Source organism: Camellia sinensis, chromosome 4 (genome assembly GCF_055761805.1).
Source record: "Camellia sinensis isolate YWXY chromosome 4, ASM5576180v1, whole genome shotgun sequence".
Taxonomy (NCBI): domain Eukaryota; kingdom Viridiplantae; phylum Streptophyta; class Magnoliopsida; order Ericales; family Theaceae; genus Camellia; species Camellia sinensis.
The window spans coordinates 105,758,021-105,784,998 of NC_138964.1; the positions used below are offsets into that span (position 1 = coordinate 105,758,021).

General features: G+C 39.2%; 1 long non-coding RNA gene across 1 annotated transcript; it reads right to left on the reverse strand.

The window, feature by feature from the left end:
- Positions 1–25,435: 25,435 nt before the first annotated feature.
- On the reverse strand, positions 25,436–26,705 carry LOC114304934 (uncharacterized). Its single transcript, XR_014365688.1, has 3 exons — positions 26,313–26,705; positions 25,911–26,218; positions 25,436–25,836 (listed from the first exon to the last, which is right to left on the reverse strand). It is a non-coding gene; the product is annotated as an uncharacterized LOC114304934 (long non-coding RNA).
- Positions 26,706–26,978: the final 273 nt, after the last annotated feature.

A 26,978-nucleotide genomic window follows, 5' to 3' on the forward strand; every position in this document is an offset into this window, starting at 1 on the left:
AGCACACTGTATGTGCACGCACAGTTGAGATCCCTCCTAAAGGGTTCACCTACAGACACGTCAACCACAGAAACAGAGGGCATTGACGATGCCCGGATGGACCACATCTTAGAAAAGTTGGATATTAGAGAAGGACTGAAGGCAAACTTCTTCCTTAATCTGTTAGGCTTGTCCGAGTCAGGTGGGGAGAAGGTATTGGTTTTCAGCCATCGTCTCCGGCCGCTTAAGTTGTTGGAAAGGCCAGCCATCAAGTTGAGGGCTTCAATTTCCTTGCTTGTTTCATTGTGACATACAATTGATGAAACTTGCTTGTACGCTCGGAAAAGTATTCTTCTCTGATCTGCCCACTGTCTGACCACCCGAAGGTAATGGTGCATGGGCCAGGATGCAGCCACCTCGATTCTCTGCAACCAAGTTGCTTAGTAGGAAATTGAAGCCCTCAACTTGATGGATGGGGTTTCATCTGGTTTTTGTGCCTGGGATGAGCACCAGAATCGTGTCCTGATTGTATAACCCCGTCATGAAATAGTTCAGTTGCTTCTTTGTCCTTTGTAGTCGGGCCTTCATAAAAGTATGTGCGTGTAGTCCTTCAGCCCTAAATGAAAAACATAATGTAGTCCTTCCTCTTCAATATTTGGGAAATTATGTATTTATCGCTTGTACACATAATTATTTTAATTGTAAGCTGTGTGAACGAAATGCAAAATTTTGATGTGTGTCCTTTGTTTTGTCTGTTTCAAAATCTGTATATGTGTTGGGAAATTCTATGTGTTGTTGTCTGTGTTTACACAAAATTTTGAGGTTAACAGCCACATGTTGCAGCCGTTTGTTTGTGTTCTTGTAAATATTGATTGGAATACTTTGCAGGAGTTGTCGTCATTGCATCTGATGGATATTGGTCACCTCGCACCAACAATGTTAGTTTCTCCTTAAAGACTTGCTACCAGTTGGTTTCGTACATATGTTTGTAAACAAACGAAATCCATCACCAAGGAATACGCTGATTTTTTTCCGGATCAATTCTTACAGCAGCTCGTGTACTTTTGTGTTTGTGTTATTTGTTTTGCACAAATTTTGAATGGCCTCACTTTGCAGCATCAATTTTGAACTTTTGTTTCAATTACGTCCATTTGATTACAACTCTTCACTGTTTTGTATCAGAAAATATGCATATACGTGGCAACTGTACTTTTTGTTGTAGTCAACTTATAACTTTACTGAACTTACATAATCTCAATCAATTGACATTACAATCTTTGTTTTAAAAATCACAAACGGCATTAGCAATTTGACCGAAAATGTCCACAAAATTTGAAATGGACTGTCACAATTTAGGTAGTTTAAAGTGCATCGATCCAAATTAGACAACAAAAAAAATGTGCACACCACCCCTATAATTTTCCATTCAATCTAATTTGTATGATTTTCTCTTTCATAAGGGGAAGGAAAAGATTGAAGACAATTGCCGAACAACATATCCAAATGTCTGACACTATCGCTGGCTCTTGTCGAAAGCGGCCAGTTGCACCATTCATTTGTTACAGGTACTAGTTGTTTATTTTGACAATCTGGAATTACATTTTTCGTACTGAAATTACGCGCCTCGTCGAAGTTCAGGTTGTGATGTTTCAAATTGGTTTTGTTCCGCATGTTTGAAAATGTTTAAATTGGTGTCGATTCAGTCCCGGATGTACGAAAGCTGTCTTATGCCGATTTCGGGGCTAGCTTGACATAAAAACTTGCATATATATATGTATTCATATTTAACATTTAGTGATGATAAGCTTCACGATGCTTGCATGCAGCCAGCAACAATTCAAGGAAATGCAAGGGCCAGACAACACTCGACGAAAAATGGTGAGTGTCGAAATCTGTATTCTCTATAATACACTATGATGGAAACACATCGCTGGGTTGCTATCCACACGTTGTGTTGAATGGTCGTAGTGGGCTTCTGATTGTTTCGCGTTTGTAGGATTGTAGCATGTAATAATGTCACATTCCTATTGTTTTTGTAAATTTCAATTCATTGTAAAAGTCCAGCTACGTTTTGTCGCTGACTTTTTGCTGCAGCTGTTATTTGTATTTGCAATCTTATTTAATTGCCAACAATGCACGCGGATTGCGTTTGGCATAAAGTTATAGTTACAGTAATTTTGGACTCATAGTTGTTACTTGTCTTGTATGTCTGTCATTTTCTTGGTTAAAGACTAGAAAGGAGATTGGGGAAAGGTGGAAGGCACTCCCCTCTGATGAGAAAAAGAAGTTTGCGGAAATGGCTAAGGCGAGCACTGAGGAACACGCCAAAGTAGTATCATGTGCACCGAAGTCTGAAAAGGTCATTACGTACATCATGTTTTCATAAATGCATTTGGCTAGGTCCTGCTTCGCTGACATTGTTGGTTGTATTTTTGTATTAATTTATGGGTAAAAAATGTGCAGGGTAAAAGGCAACTCCGCATCTCATTGAAGTCAATTGTTGAGCTAGTTAACCGGTTCAACGAAGCACAAAAGCAGGCAGTCATTGACATTGGGTTTGCTAGCCTCCTGGGGATGAAATGTACACGTATAGATCACGACTTGTGCGCATGGTTGGTACAGAACTTCGATCCTGACAGTAGTTCATTGAATGTTCATGGTTGTCAAGTCAGGCTCACGTGTAAGGCAGTTAATGTTTTATTGGGAATACGGTGTGAAGGCGATGACGTGCAGTTGGCTGGGTCATTAGAAGCATATCCCAATATCTACGATGAGGTTGGAGTTGTTAATGGAGTCATTCCTTTGAACAAGTTGAGACTTTATCTGACCGAGACTGCTGGTGCGGAGGACGAGTTTCGACGGAAATTTGCGCTGTACGTGTTGGGGGCTATGTTGTGTACTACCATAATGACCGGCTTGAAGCCATCGTTCATTCATGCCGTGAAGGACGTGAATCGTATGCGAGCTTGTAATTGGGCAAAGTTGACACTTCAATTCCTTCACAACGGTGTTCGCAAGTATAAAGGTCATCGCGGTGCAACTGGATGTGTTTTCCTGCTAATGTTATGCCAATAACTTGAATTTTTTTTCCATTCCCCCCTTCATGTGTTTCATGCATTGTTCTGTCATGGTTCAACAAATTGGCCTTGATTGGGACATACAATGGTACCTGCTTTGTGAGTACGACAAACAACACTCTTCCTGACCAAGTATGGTACTTGCAGAAATATATTTTGTGTGACTATCGTCATGAATTTAAGAACAAAGAGTACAGGGCAAAAAGTATGCCGAACCTCAATGAAGGAACCAATTAAAACTACGTTATAAATTTTTTTTCTTGGTTTCATCAATAAAGTCCTTAGTGTGCTGTACATTTTTTTCCCCAAAAAACATTGCATGATATGTGCCTATAAAGTTGACAGCATCCTCAACAAAATCGGTATGCTATGTACGTTTCACTGCAAAATTGAGAATAATGAATGTCATTGTTACTGAATATAGTTCATTTTTGTGGGAAGAACAACTTAATTATGGTGTGCCCCTTAATGTCCACAGCTGTTGTACCTTGATTGTGTTTGTCTGAGCTCGACTACGACACGGTCCACACCTCGGCTTCATGATTGGGGTGATACCCAAATACGGGAGACGCTGCGATGTATCAGAAGGAAGCAAAATTTCCGAACAATTACGGTAAGCACTCCTACCATTGTGTACATTTCACACCATCGACCCACTTGTCTTCAACATACAATGTCAAACTTCATTTATGCGTTTCTATGATTAGGTGGAGTTTGATTACAGTAACGCCGATGATGCTGACATGGATGCATGCCATGTCGAGAACCAATAAACAGGACAGTACAATGAAGTTCGTATGAGCAATTTGGAGTCCGACATTCACGAACTGAAGGAAATGATGAAGCAAGTTCTCCACGACCAAACAGATTTAATGGAGATGTTGCGACATTTCGAAGGCAAACAAGTTGTTGGCAATGACAAGGTAATCCATCCAAGCATTACGCAATTTTCACACAGTTGAGCCACATCATTTGAAGATGGTTTGTAAGACTAAGTTCACGAATGTGTATGTATGATTAGGTGGAAGGCAATGATGTGTGTATCATTAACCTCTCCTCCAATGTTGCTCAACTGAAGGAAATGCTGAAGCAACTACTTCAACGTTTCAGTTTGGGCTGCAACGAACTGTTCACTGAACAAACCAATTTACGTGAACTGAAGCAAATGCTACACCACCTCATCGAAGGTATATTCTCTACACCGTAACCGGCAGGCGTGGCCAAACAGGGTGTGGACCCTGCTATTGGAGTCGAGGCGCATGACGATGGCGTGGTCAAACCATCTGACGAAGTTAACCCAATGGAGTGTAATATTTCAGATGTACAAGGGGTGGATCATCAACAACAGATTTTGAAGGGAACCTTGGCAAGGGACAAAAGTCATTTGCATGATGGGCACAAGCTGAACATCGAAGAAGGTGGGGACAACAACAAGAAGGGAGGCCTTCAGTCAGGGGAAACATATAAAACTGAAGATAAATACACTCCTGACCTTCAGTCAGTGGGCGTGAAGAACGTGGCGTGAAATGTGCATACTTCTCCTACTAAGCTTGGCAAACCATTGGGAGCAACTGGAATCGTTAGAGGAAGTGCAAAGGGAAGACGAAAAGGAAAAGGAAAAGGAAAAATGCGCGGAAGTGGAGTTTAAGCCACTGAGGTCGGGGATATGCAATTGTGCATCGATAGCAAAACAAATAGTGGAGTTGACGACAGCAGTTCACCTGCGGATGTTGATGGTGTGGACAACGTAAACAAGGTACAAATACTGCCTTTAATGCCCCACAAGTTCTGAATACCCAATTCATGCCCACATCAATAACGTGAATCAGTAATTTTACAATCACCTGTGTTGTATTGTACTAGTTGTCAAAGAATTGCATGTTGGCAGTTATGACTGCTGCCATATGTTAGTACACATTTCTAACAAACTCCGCACCAAACATCACAAGTTGGGAAAACTCTGAGGCTCACAATTTTTACATCATTTCACGTTCTTTTTTATGACTACCGACCTTGTAATGTAAGCTTCAATATTTTTATGAAATGTGTACTGTTAGTTGGCTGTTTATTTTTGTAGGACTCGTTGACGATGTTGGACAACGAAGGGTTGTTATCGGCGGAGGAGCAAAAACTTCTTCACTATGTATTTGACGATAGCAAAAATGAAATGTATTGTTTCATTTACTACTTGCAAATTTTAAATGACAGTCCACTGTGAAATAACTATCGTTCTAAGGATCATTTATTGCTTGTAGGGACATTGTTGTTTCCATGAATCTTCATGGACGGGCATGTGAAGTTGGCACCCGGCGTGACATGCGCACGCTCAAACCAGGGTCGTGGCTATCTGACACTGTAAGTGTTGGCTGCACAAATATGAATCTGCATTTTTCAGTACCCCTGAACTCAGAAACCTTTCTAATCAACTTGCCTTGTGTCTTGCATACAATGTTCTAGCCAATCAACTTGGTGGTGGTGCAATTGACTAATCGACAGAGGGATTTACACAATGACGGGAGGCATATTGATTAGTTCTTTCCCGTATATCTGTCGATAAGTAAATGTTTAAAGCTACGTTGTGTATTGTGTATGACATATTTTGACAAATGTTTCCGTCAATGACCTTTATGCATTACACATGCAGATTTTGATTCTAAATAAAGATATGCAACCTCTGCACCATGAATATATCGTCACATCATTTTTCGGACATGACAGATACACTGGTGCGATTGATGCATGCCAGAGGGTAATATCAATGTTCATCCCGTTATATTAAAACGAAAATATGAAAGCCATTACATGTTTACATGGCCTCTAAACAAGGTCTGCCGTTGTGTATACGTGTAGATTTACATGCCTTTCAATTACAGAGGAGTGCATTGGTTGTGCGTTAAAATTGATATGGTGGACCGTGTAGCCTACCTATTCGACTCAGTCCCATCCAACCGACCGAACAAAAGGAAGCTAAATGCAGCTAAAATTTTGGTATGTCCTTCTAGTGCATTTCTGAACACTACAAAAAACTTGAACATCCTTTACGTAAACCAACTTCAACCTTGTGGAACAGGTTCAAACTATGCACGACTTGCTGCAACTACACTTTGGAAATGATTATGTTATAGACGTGCGTAGCTTCCACCGTTGCATGTTAGATGAGAGGCCAGTACAACAACTGGACGAGTAATCCACAATCCCTCCCTCACATTAATGTCTATGCTGCATGACTGACTTAACGAACCTATTAAGTATTGACGACAACTTTAATGTGAAATTATTTTTGTAGCACGTTTGATTGTGGGATGTTCATCATCAAATTCATGCAGCAACCTGATTTAAGCCCCGGTCCACCCAAGGTACATTCTACCGCTTAATTTCCATTTGTCAATCAAATCCTTCCTCGTATGTCCTGCAATTTTAACTGATTTGTCTTATGATCTTTCTGTACAAAGTTCGCTCCCTCTGTGCGTCATAAGTTGTTGGTTGACATCGTTATGGATGTCAATAATGCAAAGATCGTAGAGAACCGGGAGTGCCTTCATATGAGTAATGCCACAAGCTAGGCCAGTGATGGGAATGGGCTGCCAGTACGCCAGTAATTTGGGTGGCAATAGGACTTAACTAATTTTTTATTCTTTGATTTCAATATGGATGTTAATTATGGCTCCCCAGTATTGTTTTTGCTGGACAATGTAAATATGGACCAACTGCAAAGTGCAAGTCAAATGTAAACATGGATCAAACATGTCGATGTGGCTGCTGACTTAGTACTATTTTCTTTACGCATGTTTCCTGTTCGGATGAATGCGACTGTAACTGTATATAATTTACAGTTGCTTTTGTTACCGAAGTTAATTTATAATTTAATTACAAAAAAGGGAAAATTAATTTTCAAAAATGAAAGAAACCACATTATGAATGAAAACTCAATATTCTTCGTAGGTAAGTTATATATCAGCCCATTAGCACATATGACTCCAGCCAAAACAAAACTTTCATGGCTTACAGGGAAGGTTAAAAAAAAAAAAAATCAAATCTACATATCTGCTGCATCATTAGCAGCGTCTTCTGAAGAGTTGTCCGTACTGTCTGGTTGACTGTCCTCATCCATTGTCTTATCTGACTTCGCTTCGTTCGCCGTCAATTTGTCATCGGTCAGCCAATCAACGTTGTGCTTGATAGCGCCGACTTGCCGCTCCAAACTTGACAACCGTGTGTCCACTTCATTCAGCCTTTCGTAGATAGCTTGCAACTGCTGGAATACAGGAGCAACATAAGCTTCAACAATAGCTTCAATCTTGTTCGAATCGGACATTTTGTAGGAATATGTGTATGGTTTATTTTACTGACTACTTTTTTAAAGGAATGTACAGATTCATAATATTACACAACACTATGCTGTAAGTATTTGTAATATAAGGTACATGACTTGTATGTTTGCAGAAGACCTTATGCATTGTGACATACATTGTATTAATTTCTCAAACTGGCCGAATTCATCTTGCAAAAATTCGTTTCTTCTTGCATGCACCAAGTCATCCGTTCAGTACCCCTGATCATCCATTATTTGGCATTTCCAACACACATGCATTGTACCTTCCATCAGTACTATCCCACTGTCATTGATTTCCACACCCACAGTTCATCATACATTCACATTCGTCATTTGTATTTGTGCCCCAACCCAATTACATGTCTACTCATCCATAAAGGTTAGCAAAATTGCTCTTATCAGATACATATGCCTTTCCAATTGCACCGAACCTATTAAATGAAATATCCGCAGTCATTAAGTTGCTTTTACGCAGTTTGGGTAGGTGTTGCCACCAAACAACAATAAGTGTGTTCACATCTTTAAACCTACCACCAACGTATTAATGACTACGGGTTTAAGGTAATTTAACATTTACAACCAACCACAAAAAAGTTTACAACCAGTGTTGTTTCCTTTGCATTTGGGTTTGTTTTTGCGTCCATATATTCTTCGGGAACCTGCGAAAACAAAGTTGGACTCAATCAAGAACCTTCACACCTATGGATGCACACCACAGTAAACGTGGTCGTGGACAATCACTTGCAACGGCTGCCAGCTCCCGACCGAAGTCACCAGAATTGGATTATGTAGGTGGGTATATCGATTCCTTCGGTGATCGACGTTTCTTTGAAACAGGGTTCCCACTATGGAGTTTTGAACCTCTACGGGATTACAACTGCACCCCAATACAAGATGCTTGCCTGGAGAAGTATTTTGGAATTCCAGTTTCACTGTTTGCCAAACGAGTTCAGTGTGAACACCACTGTCGATGTGCTTTTCTGAAGGTCACAAAAGCACGATCGGTTGAAATGCAGCGGCAATTCTCTCATGTCAGCGAGTCCCAACTTAGGCATCGTTTGTAAAGTGAGGTTGATCAAATGACTCGTCGACTCATTAGGAACTCACGGATAGAGGACGCAAAGGCAGAGTCGAAGATACATGGATCGAACCCAGCATCTGCGATCAAGGCTATAATAGAGGATCCTGCACTAGTGTCGGACCCTGACCTTTCAGATTACTCAGACTCCGAGGTTGTTGATTTGAGCGAGGATTAGCAGACCTGGACATGTGTATGACATAGTAAGCGTAGTCTTGTAAGATGGCATCGTCGCGCGAAAATAAACGACTTAGAAACTAACAGACCGTCATACTCTGCTAACCATTGCAACGGTGCATGCGTCAATGTCTTCATCATGTCCACTTTGTTGAAGGTATTTTTTTGGGTCATCGTCCTCGACTAAAAGCTGTCTTATGATTTTTGTTGGTACGATGACAAGGTAATTTTTTTGTAATGTCAATGACCGATATTAGAAACTATCATTAACCTATGTTTTGTTGATTACTTCATGTTTGTGAATCGTTCAATATGGACAATAAGGTTTAAGTGTCGAAGTCATTGACTGGAATCACAAGCTGTAATTGCAAACAAAAATTGTGCACAACCAGCCAACGGTCTCATACACTCTTAACATCAATATGGGCACAAAATGTTTTATTTTTTCAAACACAACGGTTGTGTGGAAGCATACCCCATGGGGTCAACCTGTGCATTAGCAATTTTTCTCCCATTGTGCATTGTTATGAACTAATCAGCTCCCCTTCAAACAAAAAAATATACAATAGACCATGCAGAAACAGAGTATTGATATTCATTAATGAAGAAGTCAGCACAATGGTGAAGAAATGTACCACGCATTCTATATTTGCTTTTAACTTGCTAACAGATAATAGTTAAGGCCACAGATAAGTGACAAACAGATACTAGTTGACAAATAACAGATTTGCCAAATCTGTTAATTACAAACAAACCTGCAACACATGACAGAAGTTGTTCATTACAACCAAAATTCATGCACCCAGATAAGAGAACCTGCAACAGATAACAGGCCACAGATAAGTGACAACGCACCGACAAAATTCAGTCATCCACAAAGCATCCACAAAATTCATCCACATAGCATCCACAAAAATGAATCCACATACCATCCACAAAATTCGTCCACAGATCTGCCAAATAGCATCCACAAAGCTCTTACAATGACACCAACGTTTCCCAAAATTCATTACAGAATAACATTATAAGTTACATCATAATAGCTTATAAAATTCATTCAGTACATTCATTCCATAATAAAATTCATTCCACAAAGCTATTAAGTAAGTTACATAAGTTAAATCATAATAAAATTCATTCCATAAACATTACTTGCATCATAAAGTACAATACAACAAAAACTGGTACAAACTTCCATTCAATTTCCCAAAATATAAAGAAGTACAAAAGTTACATGATCAAGTACAAAATGATAGAAGGGCTATGCTACATCCCCCAAATTTGGGGGCCCCTAATCCCCCGAAAAATCAGAACAAGGCAAAAAAAAAAAAAAAAAAAAAAAAATGCCCAAAACGACGTCGTTTTGGGCATTAGGGGGATTAGGGGGGGCATTTTTAAAGGGACAAATCATTTCTCAATGATAGAAAATAGGAAAATGATTTGTCCCCCTAAAAATGCCCCCCCTAATCCCCCAAATGCCCAAAACGACGTCGTTTTGGGCATTTTTTTTTTTTTTTTTTTTTTTACCTTGGTTTGAAATTTAGGGGGATTAGGGGGCCAAAAATTAGGGGGATGTAGCAAGGCCCTAGAAAATATAATGAAATACACCATCGCTTTGATAATATTTTCTATCCTTTCAAGCCTTCGACCATGGTCATTTCCCAAGTCATGAAGCCTCGTCCTTATATCGTTGAAGTGTTCTACTGTTAAAGCATCACCAACTCTAGTGTTGGAAGGGATTGTGGACATAACGCCTTCATCATCTTCAGCCACGAACTTGAAGTAATTACAATGGGGAGTGGGAGTGGTACTCTACAATGCATGACAATCAGTTAGTTGAATACGACAAATATTACTATGACTACTAAAGGATTAAAATTTCCAATACAGACTTACATATTTTGATGGGCAAACAAAGCACAAACGCCCTTCATTTCCATTCTTATTGTTCTGACAATACGTACGGCAGCGGTTCTTCCACAATTGCACAGCCTCGTTTGTAATCTTATGTTGCTAATGTTAGAAGAAGAAGCCATTTTTTAAATCTGCATACATGAGAAATTTGTAGTGCTCTGCTATGCTTCTGTTTGATGGGGTTAATAACAGGTCTAGTTTAATTTGAGGGACAGAGTGTGTCTTTACTGAAAACATCTATTTGTTCAAACTGCCGTGTTTAATAGCATTTGCACAGAGGTTACACGGACTAAACTGTTAATAGCATTTGAACAAACATCGCAGCTCAATGTACACACATAGCATTTTGAAACTGAACAAATAAAGCAGTTTCAAACATAGCATTTGTGATTAATTACACACATGTTACACACATAGCATTTTCAATCTGAACAAACATGGCAGTTTTACAAACATATCAGTTCAATGTCAAGTAAATTATCAATCACACATGTTAAACAACTATTATCAACAAATCATACTGAAGTTAAATGATTAGGGGCAGATTGTTGGAGACTGTGATTCAGTAGTTATCAAACTGAAATAGTTATCAACAAATGACACATGTGATTTTCAACAAAGCACACTGAAATACTTATCAACAAATCAGTAATAGTTATGAACATTTAAGTTCAGTTTGATAATAGTTATCAATGTTGATAATAGTTAATTCAAGTCACGCAGCTAACACATTAGTTGATAGCAGTTCATTACAACAATTCATGCGTGATTGACAACAAATTCAGCAAAATCACATTATCAATCACACATTGAAAATTACACAACTATATGCATTCGTTCAACTAATTATCAATCTGCATAATCATACTATGTTCTGCAAAGATGTGATCCTTTCATTTTATGTTGGATCAGTTTCTGCGTATTCATACTACGTTCTGCAAAATTTATACTTTAACTCTAAAAGGTAAATGCATAAATGTTCGTCACAATATGTGCCACATTTTTCAAGCATACCATTTATCTATCTGCATAACAGTAATTTTCAAATCTATTTTGTGAATCACAACCCTAACTTTTTGATTTCAGCGTTTGGAGGACGAACTTGGTTCATCTATGGCCTGAAAGCCCACGTTATCGTCAACAAATTCCTTCTCTGCAGCCAATGGTTGTAGCGGTCGAGCTATGGTTCGCGAAGCAGAGAAAATGAGGGCTACAGCGGTGGGTTGGGTTCACGAGTGGGTGGCCGTCGGGAGTGGTCGCCGGTCAGGCTGGGTTCGGTGGAAGAGGAGTGAGTGTGACAGTGAGGGGGAGTGAGAATGAGATTGAGGTGTATACTCTGTATAACCTGTATAGCAGAGCGGGAAAATGAAAATTTATGTTTGGTTTGCATTTGGGAGACGAGTTTTAAAGAAAAAAATTTCTAAAAAATTGTTTGGTTTGAGTTTTTCTCAAAAAATTTTCAAAATCACTTTCTCTCTCTTACACATCAATCAATCACTTTTTCTCTCTCCTCTCTCCTTCCCAATCACTTTTTCTCTCACACACATCAACTCAAATTCTCCCAAAATATCAAATCATCCCAAACTCCCAAAAAAACAACTCTCCCAAAATACACAACCAAACAAACCAAAAAAATTTTTAAACTCTCTCCCCAAATTTTTTTTCAAAAACAACTCTCCCAAAAACAAACCAAACAATCTTTATTTTAATTTTTAGTCCATAAGCCAAAAAATCACTAACAAAAGACAGTATGAATAAAGATTGGGACCCCCTTTCCCCGTACGAGGATCCTCTCCTTGCAAGCCCATCCTTGCGCCTGTCCTTGCAAAGCCTTCGGGCCTACTTTTAGGCCCAATTTTGATAATCCGAACCGTTCATATTTTATGATTTATTCAGTATATCATACCTGTAAAAAATCAAGTTGATCGGATATCAGAAAGCATATGTTCGGAAAACTGTTTATTAAATTCGTTAAAAAAATAGTTTTTAGTTTAATTTTTCGAGCACATATTTTTTGATATCCGATCAACTTGATTTTTTGCAAGTATGATATACTGAATAAATCATAAAATATGAACGGTTCGGATTATCAAAATTGGGCCTAAAAGTAGGCCCGAAGGCCCTGTAAGGACGGGCGCAAGGAGGAGCCTGCAAGGAGAGGCTCCTGACCCCTTTCGCTCCACCCCCTTTGACCCCCTTTCTTTTTTGATTGGTCACTTTTTCTTTTTCTTTCTTCTTTTTCTTCTTCTCCTATAATCACCACCCGCCACGTGTGTGTGGGGGTTGGTTAGGGTTGAAGTTCGAGGGGGTCTAAATCACTGCTAATTTATAAAAAGCAACAACTCATACCAAAATTGAATGATTTTATTTTCCCTCTATTTTTTGCACATATTTTTGTAAAAACCCAAAAATTCATCCCAAACATATTGGGTATGTTTGGTTTGAGTTTTACAGATGAGTTTTACTAAAAAAAAATTTCGAAAATTGTTTGGTTTGACATTTTTCTGCAAAAATTTGCGAAAATCACTTTCTCTGTTACACATCAATCAATCACTTTTTCTCTCTCATCTCTCACTCTCAATCACTTGTTCTCTCACACACATCTACTCAATTCTCCCAAAATATCAAATCATTCCAAACTCCCAACAAAAAGTTGTCAGTCAAAATGTACAACCAAACAAACCAAAAAAAATTATAAATTGTCTCCCCAAAATGTTTTCCATAAACAAACCAAACAAGCCCACTAGTTTTTTGTACCTCATATTTTAGGCAAATAGCCAAGAAATTTCTAAATCAGGCCGTTCAATGTGTACAACTCATCGAGTAGTATATGTCTATTAAAAATCATGGTCATCGGATATCGATAACTATATGATCAAATCATTTTTGTATAAAAATAAGGGATGGTGTTACAGTGAACAGTTGAAAGAAAACTACTCCGATCAGATAGCTTTCGATATTCGATCAACGTGATTTTCCATAAGTATGCAGTACGCGACGAACTGTACACATTTAATGATTCAGATTCTCAAAACGGGTCCCCTGATTGCCCCCGCGGGCCGAACAACACTACCCAATGCAATGCCTAATATTTGTGTATTCGCAATGCGTTGGGATTATGATACCCTCGATTTGTTATATAGATTTGTTGGTTTGGCCCCTGTTATCTTGTGTAATGTACTTACTGTACTTCCTTAGTGATTAATTTGCTGTCTCAGTTTGTTTGTACTTATGCGATCGATATGTCCAGCCCTGAACGAAAATAACTTACGACTCGGTTCACATGTAACAGTTTCGTTATAATTTAATCGCTAATATGTCTACTACTTATTACTGTGAAGACGTATTTTGTTATAATTCTAGCGCTAATATTCTAGTTACATCCACAATGGATGTGTTATTGTATTTGTTACTGTCAGCTGCTAATTTTTGGCGAACGAAGTTTCTTATAATCCACCAGCCTGTTAGTCGCGCGATACATTGTCCGTTGACCAGTCGGTTCGAAATTTTACCCTTTACGAAATTTTATTCATCGGCCTGTACGAAATTTTAATTTTAATTTCTAGCCCGAAAATTTAACTTAACATTACCCTACCTTATGCTACGCCTCGTTTGTGAAAAATAAACAAAAACTAAAAAAATCAGCAAAGAATAATTAATAACATAAATTGGCACGTCAAACATATAATCAGTGCAAATTTCCTGTCACAAACATCATATCCAAGTACAACAAAATCTATTACTTTGAAAACACAAAAAATTAAATTTAAAAAATATGAAAATACTAAAATAACATATAAATAGCAACTTCCTAACCACATTTTAGGGCTGGTTTGGCATGTTTACAAAAAGCCAAAAGTCAAAAAGTCACTATTTTGACTTGAATCACATTATTTTAAGTCACATCACCTCTCACACACATCATTTCAACCCCTAACCCAAACGGAACCCATATTTCACAAAAAGTGAAAAAGTACATTTATTTATATTTAAAAAGTGAGGAAAAAAATTGGACTAAAAAAGTGTAATTTTTGTCTTTGTGGATGAAAAAAATGAGGAAAAAAATATGGATGTTTGGGTTAACTTTTTGACTTTTATGAAAAAATGTGTATTACAAAATTGTATAAATTAATCTGTAAGGAAAAATTAGAATTCGGAGTTGTGTAGCCGTAATTTTTGACTTTTTGTGAATAGTAATAACTTTTTGACTTTTTGGTTTTTTTTCCCCAACTTGCCAAACTTGGCTTTAATATGTAGTGTCACGTACGTTTCCGTTTCCCTTCCAAATTTGGAACAAAACCAAAAGTCGCCAGACAGCGCTTTTGAAATCCCACAGATGCAGTACTTTTCATGATGACCCACATGCCGTAGCCTTTCTAATCTCACCAACTCATTTCCATTTCCCACATACAAATTTCGGCAACTTTGCTGTCCCTCCTTCTCTCTCCATTTCGGTTTTGCTGTCCACCTCCAGTAACACACTCTCTCTCTGTCTCTCCATTTCGACTGCGCCAGGTCACCGACGGTAACAGTCACTATTTTCTCGGGCATGTGTGAGTTTGTCTATTTTTTATTTCGGAGCACATTATTATTATGACCTACTGTGTTCCACTCGCACGACATTACCATTTCTCAACTATTAAACTGTTCCTCCTTAGGTCATTGAAACCATACGTACGATTAGGTATACAAACTACACGGGTGACAAATTGATATTGCCATTGAGGAGTTCCAAAGTGACAAACGGTCTTCGTTGAGCAGTGTAGTCGGGTTTTTATTTCTCTGCATGAAGGTAAGTTGCGTATGGGTGCTGTTGGGTTGAATGTCCGATGTGGCCCTGTTTCAAGTGTGCGCATTGGTTGTTGATTCTAGCTTGAAGTCGTAAATACTATAAAACGAGTACAACATATGGCCAATTAATTTTCGTAAAACAGTGGCATGCCATATCTGCATAAATTAACGACAACATATCGTACTTGAAAATAAACGAAAAGTACCACTCGTACAATGCATGTACGACTCAATGGTCCGTTGATTGTAAGTTGTTAACAGTCAATTTCGTTTTGTTACAATTTGGGAGTAACGTTCTTTCTGCATCCTTATGAATATTGCATGAAATTCTTTGCAGGAATTATCGTAATTGGATATGGGCGACATGTCAGACAATGCGAAGCAACTGTGAGTTTATGTCGTTCAGTATTTGATACAGTTAGGTTTGCAAGGTTATGTTTCCTGTACCTACTAAATACCACGGTCTGTTCGTGTATGGCATATTGTGCCGTTATGTACTGCCATCAGGAGGTTGTGCGATTTGAGTTTGACACATTTGCGATAGCCTCAAATTGCACCATGAATTTCGTGTAATGGATTAAAACTGTGTCGATTTCTTACCAGAATATGTGCACATACGGCACATGTCACGTATTCTACGGAGAGAATTTGTGAAATCCATAATTCACTGAGTTATACTAAACCACTTCAGTTCATAATTTTCGGTGACAACGGAAAACGACGTTACCAATTTCACGAAAATGGCACAACTTTTGAAATGGGAAGGCAAGATTGACTAACTTTAAAGTTAACCGACGAAGATGATAGAATGCACAAAACGTACATACCACCGATGTAATTTGGCCATGAACAAAATTTCATTTATGCTGATATTTGTTACAGGCAAAGGAAAACATTGAAGGCAAGTGGCAAAGGTTCACGAATGAAAAGGGTTGACATTACCGAGCCTCCTCGTCGAAAGTGGCCACTTGGGACATTTATTTTTTACAGGTTCGATCTGTGTCCTTCAAAGCGGCTCACAGTACGAATCCCTCTCGTCAGAAACGTGTGACAGTATTTTTGCACAATTCTACATTACATATTTTGAACTCATAGCTTGCGCCTGTGCAGATTTCAGTTTGTACTCACAAGAAATTAAGACTTTAGAGACCAAAAGTAAGGGCCAAAATAATTTGGACCATTTATAATTGTTGTTGCAGAAATGATGTGGTTATTATATTTTTAGCAACCAAAATTGGACATTACGGATGCATTATTATGAAGTTGGGACCAAATTTGTTTGTGTCACAAATTGTGTACATATATGTATATATATCCATCCATATCTAACATATACTTGCGCCGAAATTGACAATGGTTGCAACCAGTAACAATTCAAGGAAAGACGAGAAGCAGATAACCCCGGACCGAATATGGTTAGTGTGCAGACATGTAGTAAGTAGAGTACCGTGATGGAAACACGTGACTGCTGTGATAGCAAAGTATGGACTTCTATTCCATGCGCACACCAGTCATGTGCTTCTATTGTGTCGCATTCAGTGATTTGCAGCAGTCATAGACGCAATATTGCATGTTCTTATAAACTCTGATTATTTGTAAAATTCCATGTCCGTTTTTATTTCAACTATGTGCGAAATAGTAATTTGTATGTGCAAACATATGTAAATACCATAAAATGTGCACACATTGCGAGTGATACAACTTTTGGTGACAATTATTTTGGACTTACAGCTCCTATTTGTCCTGTACGTGCGTGACGTTGGTGTAACACTTACAGAGCCGAAAGGATATTGGGAAAAGTGGAAGGAACTCCCCTGTGATGAGAAGAAGAGGTTTCAGGACATGGCTAAGGCAAGTGCCAAGGAATTGGGCGAAGAAGTTGCAAAGAAATCTACAAAGGTACTTACGTGCTTAGTGTTTTCGTAACTGCATTTGGGGAGGACCTGCTATCGACACAATGTTGGTTAATTTTTTGTATTAATGTTCACGTTAATAACATTGCAGAGTAAAATGCAAGTCCGCATATCATTGAAGGCAATTGTTGATATCGTAAACCGGTGTAATAAAGCACAAAAGCAGGCAGTCATTGATATTGGGTTCGGTGGCCTCCTTGGGTTAAAGTGTACCCGTATAGATCATAACATGTGCCAATGGTTGGTACAGAACTTCGATCCCGACACGTGTTCGTTGACTGTTCATGGCCGCCACCTAAGGCTCACCTGCGAGGAAGTGCATGTCTTATTGGGTATACGGTCAGAAGGCAATGACGTGCAGTTCACTGGTTCAATAGACGCATATCCCAATATCTACGAAGAGGTTGGAGCAGTTAAGGGAATCATTCCTTTGAACCAGTTGAGAGTTTATCTGACTGAGAGTGATGGTGCGAATGACGAGTTTCGGCGGAAGTTTGCGCTGTACGTGTTGGGGGCCATGTTGTGTCCTACCACAATGACCACGTTGAGCCTGTCGTTCGTTCATGCCATGAAGGACGTGACCGGTATGGGGGCATGTAATTGGGCAAAGGTGACACTGCAATTCCTTGTCAAAGGTGTTCGGAAGTATAAGATGAAAGTTCAGCGCGAGGCAACTGGATGTGTTTTCCTTCTAATGGTAACGTAATCGATCGTTGTTTGTTTGTACCATGCCGATTACATATTTCATCCATTGCTGTGTATATGGTTCAATAAAATGATAGTCATTGCGAAATACAAACTTACCTGTTATTGAACAGCATGACAAATATACCTGTACGGGCCACATTTTTTGTAACCACGAAAAGCTTATCTTTTTAACCAGAAAGCTGCATAGGGATTCTGCCATCGAGACACATAAACACATACATATGATTGTGTTGTAAGTTGTATGCATTGTTAGCGAATACAGATTATTTTACTCGGAAGTGTATAGTAAATATCTTTTCCCCCTTATAATGCAGCTATTTTACTTGGATCGTTTTGCCTCTCCCTGTAAGAGTACGTCGGCTACTACACACTCCATCCCTCGGCTAAATGATTGGGGTGATACCGAAATACGGGAGACGAGGCGACGTATGGGAAGGAAGCAAATGTTGCAGCAACATGAGGTAATTAACCCATTCGTTCTGCACATTTGACAGCATTGCCCCACCTGTGTTCTGGATAACGGTGACAGACAGAATTTGTGTTCCTATGACTAGGTGACAAGCAGTGACAAACAGTGACCCATTCCTTAGCGTACGTCATATTTTCAGTTTGTCCCTCCCTATTTACTCTGAAATACTCGAACTTTTGGGGGGAAAACATGAAGTTTCCATGTGGACGATGTTGTAGCCTTACAAATTCAATTTTATGTACTACTTTCGTTACGAAATGAATTTTGGTTAAGCCTTGAAGTCAGATTTTTGGAAAAGCTTGAAGATTTTGGTTTTTTAACCTTGTAAAAAAGGTCAAAACCTTGTCGTTCAGTTATTGTTAGTTAGTTTGTAATTGAAAGTTTCTTTTTGTTTATGTAATTGGGAAAAGGTAAAGTGGTAAACATGGGATCGACTGTGAAGTTTTTATCCACACCAGATGAGCATCATTTACAATAATTTTTTTTTTCATTTCAGACAAATGAAGTAATTAATTTTTATTAGATATATTTAATATGTAAAGTGAGTACACATATGTTGTGTGCAACTTAAGAAAGTAGACTGAAACTTTACGATTCACAGTTGAGATCGATTAACGATTCAGTGCATTACCATTTTCATTTATGATTTGAATCCCGATTTGACAACTATGTTAGGTGGAGTTTCATCCAACAAAAGCGGAAAGCAACGACATTGATGACGCAATTGACACACACCATGTCAATAACAAACAGAAACCACGGATTGATGATGTTCGTTTGAGCAAGGTTGAGACCGACATTGGTGAACTGAAGGAAACCATGAAGCAAGTGCTTCACAGCAATGCGGAAATAAGGGACATGTTGCTCAATTTCTGAGGGAAGGAAGCTGTTGACAATGCAAAGGTAAGCAAAAGCAATTAGTACATATGCTTCACACAGTTCACAGAGGTTACTTGAAGATGAAATATCGTAGTAAGTTAATGTATGTGTTTGTGTGATTAGGTGGAGTCGACTGAAAGAAATTGTAACATTAACATATCCTCCAGCATTGGTGAACTGAAAGGAATGCTGAACGAACTGGTTGCAGCTATATTGTCTGGGAAACAACCGTTTACTAAACAGACACATATTGCTGAAATGAAACAAATGATGCAGCAAGTGCTGACAAGTTTATCGGAAACAGCACAATTGCCTCGCTCAGAGGAAAAGGCTGTTGACCCTACCATGGGAGTCGATTTGCATGATGGCGGTGTGGTCTTCCCAAATTATTATGGTAGCCCAAATGAGGGTAATATTCAAGATTTACAGGGGGTGGATTGGGAGGACAATTATTTGAATGGAATGTTGTCCAATGAGATAATTGATATGCACGTTGGACAGTTGTGTACCGTCCAAGAAGTTGGGGACATGCACAACAACCGTGGCCTTGCGTTGGAGGAAACATACGCAAGCGAAGAAAGAAAATCTCTTTCGGTTCAGTTTCTGGCCATGAAGAACGTTGCAAAACAGAGTTTATCTTCCTTTGATGATTTGCAAACCTTGCCACCAATGCGAGGAGAAGCAGACAATGTGCATCCTTCTGCTGGTAAGGTTGCCCAAACATTGGGAGCGAGACTAATTGTAACAGGCACACGAAAGGGAAGAGGAAGAGGATGAGGAAGAGGTGTTGAAGCGACAGACGAAGGGGATATGCATTCGTGCAACGATAGCAAAATAAGTACTCGACTTACTGCCGAAAAATTCCCAAGTCGCCACATCACTTCACCTTTCGTATGTTTCATTACCAATTGATACCGACAACATTACTGATTATAATAGAACCATTATTTGTGTTGTATTTTAATATTTGTCATTCTAGTGCAAGTTTGCAGTAACAAATGTTGTACAATTGTCTTACAGATTTCGGACAAAGTCCTGTCCAAACTGCACAGGTTGGACAAGCGGTTCCGTTCAGAGGTTAGACATCGCTTCACCAATTTCAGATGCATAAGGATATGTTATGTACTTTGCAAATTAAATTTCTGAATAGTGGTGAGTTAGTTAATTGTTTATATTAATAGAAGGAGTTGATGTTGCTTGATTGTTTATATTGATAGAAGGACTTGATAACACTGGAGAGCATAGAGGTTTTATTAGCGGCCGAACACGAAGTTGTTGACTTGTACTTGACGATAGAAACAATGAAAGGTACAGATGAGTTTAGTACTCGCAATTAACCTGTTCCGTAGTATTTGTGAAATAAGTTTGAATTCCACAATTTTCATGTGTCGTGTTATGTTTATTTGATTCTTGTAGGTATCAGTTCTTTAATTTTTCATTCTCTATGATTTTGATGGGTTTATGATGGGTTTATCCATGTCGTATGTAGGATTTTCTTTAAATTTAATGCAGTGGGCTACGGAAAGATCAGTGGCTAAATTTCCTGTCTGAAGTTTTCTTCTTTTGGTCTTATCCTGCACACATGTACCTATTGGGAAAATTGCAAACCACTGATATTTTCACAAAAATATTTACAAATTCATGGAAACCTTTATAATTTTAATTATGAAACTTAATAAAGTTTACCAATGATTTGCAATTTTTTTTGAAAACTTATAATGAAGTGCAATTTTCCCTAGCTATTTTCTTCTACTCTGCTTACATTTTCCATTTTGATCATTTTGGGATATTGTTGGCTCCAGTTTGTAAAAAACGTGTTTCTTTTTTTTTTACTTGCTGACCTGTAAATGAGCATTTCAATTTTCACATATTATTTTAGCAAATACTATTGGACATGTCATAAGTTGTAATATCTAAAACTTTGTCTTTTCATTTTGTTTTTTAAAAACTTAAAACTAATCTTCATTGGATTGGAGCCTAGTAGAATCAGGAATATCTGCCATAGTTGTACAACAGAAAAAACTAATCTTATGTTGTAGAGTTAAGCCAGATATGTTTAAGTTTTACTAGGCTGTAGGTTGCTTCTTACTGGTTGATGTATACGTTTTATGTAGGGACATTGTCGTGTCTATGAATCTGCATGAAATGCCTTGCGAATGTGCTACGCGACGTGACATGCGCACGCTGAAACCAGGGGCATGGCTATCCGACACTGTAAGTCGTGGCATCTGACAATGTTATTTCCACTATATTTGCATGATGGACATATCCATGTAGGGACATTGTTATTTCATATTACATTTAAAGAAATGGCAAACCTTATTTCGCAAGTTGCCTGGTCTGTTACAATGTTCCAACCAATCAACTTGGTCGCGGTTCAATTGACTAACGGACAGCGGCAAGTACACAAAGACGGGAGGCATACTGCGTGGTTCTTTCCAGTATATGTGTCGGTAAGTAAGTGTTTTAGGTCGGTTGTGTATTGCAGAAGACATATTTTCAGAAAACTTTGGCTGACTGAACTTTACACACTAAACATGCAGACTTTGATACTAAATCAAAAAACTCAACCTCTGAACCATGAAAATATCGTCAAATCATATTTTGGACATGACAGATATACTGGGGTGCTTGATGCATGTCAGAAGGTACTATGAATGTCCATCCCATTGAAGCGAGTAGATTTAATATGAACGTCGGTAATATGAATGTCGATCCCATTTACATGAATGTCAATGTAAATATGAAAGTACGTACATGTTCGCATGCCCTCTAAACAATGTCTTCACTTGTGTTTATGTGTAGATTTACATGCCTTTCAATTATAGAGGAGTACATTGGGTGTGCCTAAACATAGATATGGTAGACCGTGTGGCGTACCTATTTGACTCATTGGCATCCGCCACACTAGACACCAACAAGCTGAACGTGGCAAAAATGTTGGTATGTCGTGCTGAATTTCACAAATCTACTTCCACACTGTCACATCCTTCACATAAACTAACCGTCTCATTCTGCAACAGATTCAAACAATGCATGCCTTACTGCAACTACAGTTTGGAAATGAATATGCTGTAGACGTGCGTACCTTTGACGTCCGCATGTTAGAACAAAGGTCATTACAAGCTGGACGAGTAATCCACAAACCCTGCGTCACATTGACTTCACTCCTGAATCACTCATTTAACGAACCTGCTTATATTTTACAAGAAACTGAATGTTACATTTCATTTGTAGCACTTTCGACTGTGGGATGTTTGTGATCAAGTACATGCAGCGGCCTGATATACCCAGCGGTCCACACAAGGTACATTGTACCGCTTAATTTCCAATTGCAAAATAAATCCGTTTATTTCCTACCGCTGTAACTGTACCTGATTTGTGTTATTCGCTTTCTGTACATAGTTTCATCCTTCTGTGCGCCGGAAGTTGGTGCTTGACTTTGTTATGGATGTGAACAATACAAAGATGGGCGAGTATCGTTCGTGCATGTGATTGATTGCAATTACAACAAATAGGGCAGCGATTTTATCATGGCCTGCCAATACGAGAGTAATTTCGATGCCCAACCACAACTGGATTACTGCATCAGCTTGTCGTGACAACTTTTTAGGTCGCAGCTGTGATAATACTAATTTCCCACGCGTATTGATTGTACATATAATTCCAATGTTTGGGACTGGAACAAACGAGGGAAAGTAGTAATGTTTGTTTGCTTTTATCGTGGCCTGTACGTAATGTGATACACATAATTCCAATGTTATGGGTACAGAACAAACAATGCAATGTCATATTTGCCCAAATGACTATAGTAATGTTTGTCCAGTGCAATGTGATATTTGTCCAACAAACAATGCAAGTTGAAAATAGTAATGTTTGTTCGCTTTTACCACATGAATTATGTTTGTTCGATTTTTTTGAATGCCATGATTTTGTCAAAGCAAAAAAAAGCCCACAGAACAAACAAATAGCGGTGACTATAATGCACTTTGAAGGGGAATTGATTACTTCATAACAATGCACAAACGGTGAAAAATTGCACAAAAAATAAAAACAACCATACAACAGACCATTAAAAACACAGAGTATTGATATTCAATTTTTTTTTTTTTTTTTGTTCAGCAAAACAAAAAACTGTATTGATGAAAAAGCACATACAAGGTGTCAATGATACATCAAGAAAGAGGAGGTTGGAGCTAAAAAAGTTCCAACCTTCTAGTTGGTGAGAGACCAACGAAGAGAAACAAAAACAGAAGGAAAACAATAAGAATGTAACTCTAAGCCCATCCCCACAAAACCACATAACAGGGCAACCAGATGAAACTCCAAGGCAGCATGAACAAACTTCAGACCATACAGCCACCATTGAGACTTGAGCCTCAACCTTCAACCTCCATTGAGACTTGAGCCTGATCCTTCAACCTCCAAAAAAAAAAAAAATAAATAACTACAACAGCAGACCAACAATTACAACAAGGCCAGTAGCAGACCTCCAATAACTTTCCCCAATCCAGCAGCAGACTTCCAATACAGCACACCAAAACATCATTCAAACAATTGCAAAAAGGCCAATATGCAGCAGCAGACTTAAGCCTATTCGTTGATCCCATATAGTAGCAGCAGAGTACATATATAGCAGAGCAGAGTTGAAGCACAGCAGAGCAGCAACCAGAAATGAGCATGCTTGACCCCATAATCTAAGCCAGAGCAACAAGCCAAAAATAAGGCAAAGCATAGCAGCATTGAAGCACAGCAGAGCAAAAGTAGCCACCAAGAAGATATGGTAATACCACAGACTGACCAAAATCCTGCATACCACAGATTGACCAAACTCCTGCACCCTTGCAGCAAAAAACACCAAACACCACCCCCTCAATCAGACTTTGATACTATCCAGAATACAATATATGTCGTCCACTGAATACTGTAGGCCTCTATAACTTTGCTTACAGCAAAGTGCAACCCTCACTTTCACCATCTCAGCCAATTCAGACCCATCAACAATCTTATCATTAAAAAGGCAATCATTCCTACCTTTCCAAATCATTCCTAGGTGTGCAATACAAAAGAATACATATATAAACTAGCCTAGGATTTGGGGAACAGAACGGCTGGAACACCCCACTCTAATTAAGCATCTACCAGCATGGCTTAGGCTTGGTCCAACTCAGCTTTAGTTGTCTGAATGGATGCAGAACGATGTCTAATTTAGGAGAGCATCATCCTTGCTTCTTGGTTAAGCTGGTCATGTTGCTGCTGCAGATGAGCCTTTCTTTGCCGGACAGAGGCAAGTTCTGCCATGAGTTTGGCTTCCTCAAGTTCAAGTGCTGAGTGTTGCTGAAGAATGGCTGCAGAGGTTTGCTGGCTGAGTTTGAGTGAAGTAGATATGGTGTGGGCTTCGTTTAGGAAATCCTTTTTGGTTTGAATATCCTTTGAGCAAGTCTGAACCATCTCTGAAAGGGTTGGCCATTCCGTGACGATCTTGGCCAATTGCTTTAGTTGAATGGGGTTGAAAGGATTAGGGAAGAGGTTTACAACAACAGAAAGACAGGCCAAGGTTTCATCAGGTTTGTGGAGAATGATTTCTTCAACTGGGGTGTTAATGAGGTTGATGAAGGTGGTTAAGGCTTGTTGAGTTTCAGTATCAAACAGATGTAGCCTTTGAGGCAATGGGGATATTTCGTCTAGATCTTGTTGAAGAATAGAAAGTTCGGCCCAAATATCCTGGCATGGACCGACGGCCTGTGAACATTAATAGTTTGGTGAGAATATATGCTTGCAAGTAATAAAGAGTAAATAGGATGAGGTTGGAAATGGTAGTACCTGTCCTGATAACGTGCGCGCAGACGGTTGGCCTTGTTCAGCTGTGGTTGTGGCATTAGGACGAGTTGTTTCTGGTACTGATGAAATGACAGCATCAGCGCCTTGAGGCTCTTTCTCTGGTTCTGTTAACAGGGGAAAGTCATGAGGACCTTCAAGTTCTGTCTCGTCCATTGGTCGTGGAGATGAGTCCTCTATTATGTCCATCCCTGTAAATTGGAGAACAATACCAGTTACTTAAAGAGAAGTTTTTTTTTCCCAAACGAATAGTAACATTTGTATTTCTATTTACCTTGGTTGTGGTGAACTTCTGGTTGAGGGGATTTTGTGTTGTCATCTGTTGGAGAGGATTGGCTGTTGATTGAAATGTCAAATTCAATCCTCTGTGATTCTTTGTTTGAAGTTTGGGAATTGGAGGGGTTGGATGGTGATGGTTGAGGGCTAGAGACAGAAGGGACAATATGTTGAGGAGAAGTGGAAGGATGTTGTGATGCAGATTGTGTAGATTGCTGTGGCGAAGACTGTGAAGCAGGTTGTAAGGAAGTTTGTTGCGATGCTTCAGGTGGTGGTGGAGTTGGTTGTACAGTGGGTTCTGTGGGTACATTGCTGATTGGACTGGGAATTTGATGAATGTGTTGAGGAGAAGTGGAAGCATCGTCATCATCAGCAGCAGCAAGGAGTAATCTCCTTCTTTTTCTCTGCACAAAAGTAAGTGATCAGTCGGGCGTGAATGGAAATTGAGATGCTGTAAATATGTAAAGTGAAGGCTTACTTGGTAGAGCTGCCCTGAAGGATTTGATGTTGTTTGGCCAACCATTTGGCTGAGAGGGATATCTCACTCACTTAGGTCTGTGCTTAGAGCAGGAGCAGTGGAAGGCTCTTCTCTCTTCTTCGCCGTGACCTCTGTCTCGGCAGGGGTACGGGTGGTAGTTCCTCTCTGTGCTTGTGTCTGCGCGGCTGCGAAAGAGTCTGCCATTAATTTCAGAACTGAGGGGGTGTTTGTCTGAGTAGTTGCATCCATTGGATCCTTGCCTTTACGTTGGTCCCTAACCAATGGTTCAGCAGCAGGCCCAATTTTGGCTGTCAAAGGTTAAACAAGTTAGTGTTGTAGAGAAAAAAACAAAACAAATTGCATGACACAGTCAGGGATATGAAGTATATGAAGGAAGGATACCTGTAGCCTTAAGCTTGGAAGGCGAGGATATGCGGCCCTGAATATGAATACAAGTATCGTTAAGGCAGCTTTCAAGTGGCTTGCAGAAAATAATGGCAGACATAAGTCCCCACCAATGGTCAAAAGCAGCCGAGCAGTCCGAAGCAGGTTTGAAGAAGAAAGGGCCAAAATCTTGGAAAAGTTTGGTGTTCTCTGTCAGAATGGATTCAGCTTGTGTAGGATCTTTGAAATGGATTCTGGACCCAATCTCCTCATGGATGGTTGGGTGGAAATAAGGATAAGGGATAGCCTGGGAAAGACCAAATTGCCTGGACCATTGATTGGGACAGTATGTCTCAAAACTGTAGCTGGATAGCTTGGCGGAGGATATGGAACAGCCAACCAAGACATGTCTAGAGGTGAGAATGTGTCTCCAACTCTCATTTTGTTCTTGGACTTGCTCATTGTGTAAATCAGAAGGGTCTGTGAAGAGGAAGCGAAGTCTACTAGAGGAGAATTCAAAGTTTTGAAATGGCATGTACAGGTTGAAAGGTCTTTGCGAAGGAAGGTTGTAAAACATGGTAAGATGATTTCTGAAAGTGAGGATGGGTTGGCTGTTATAAGTGAGCAGTTGCTCAGCATAGGAGTAGCAAACAGGTTTCAAGGTGTTAGGTGGTGGGGGTCATG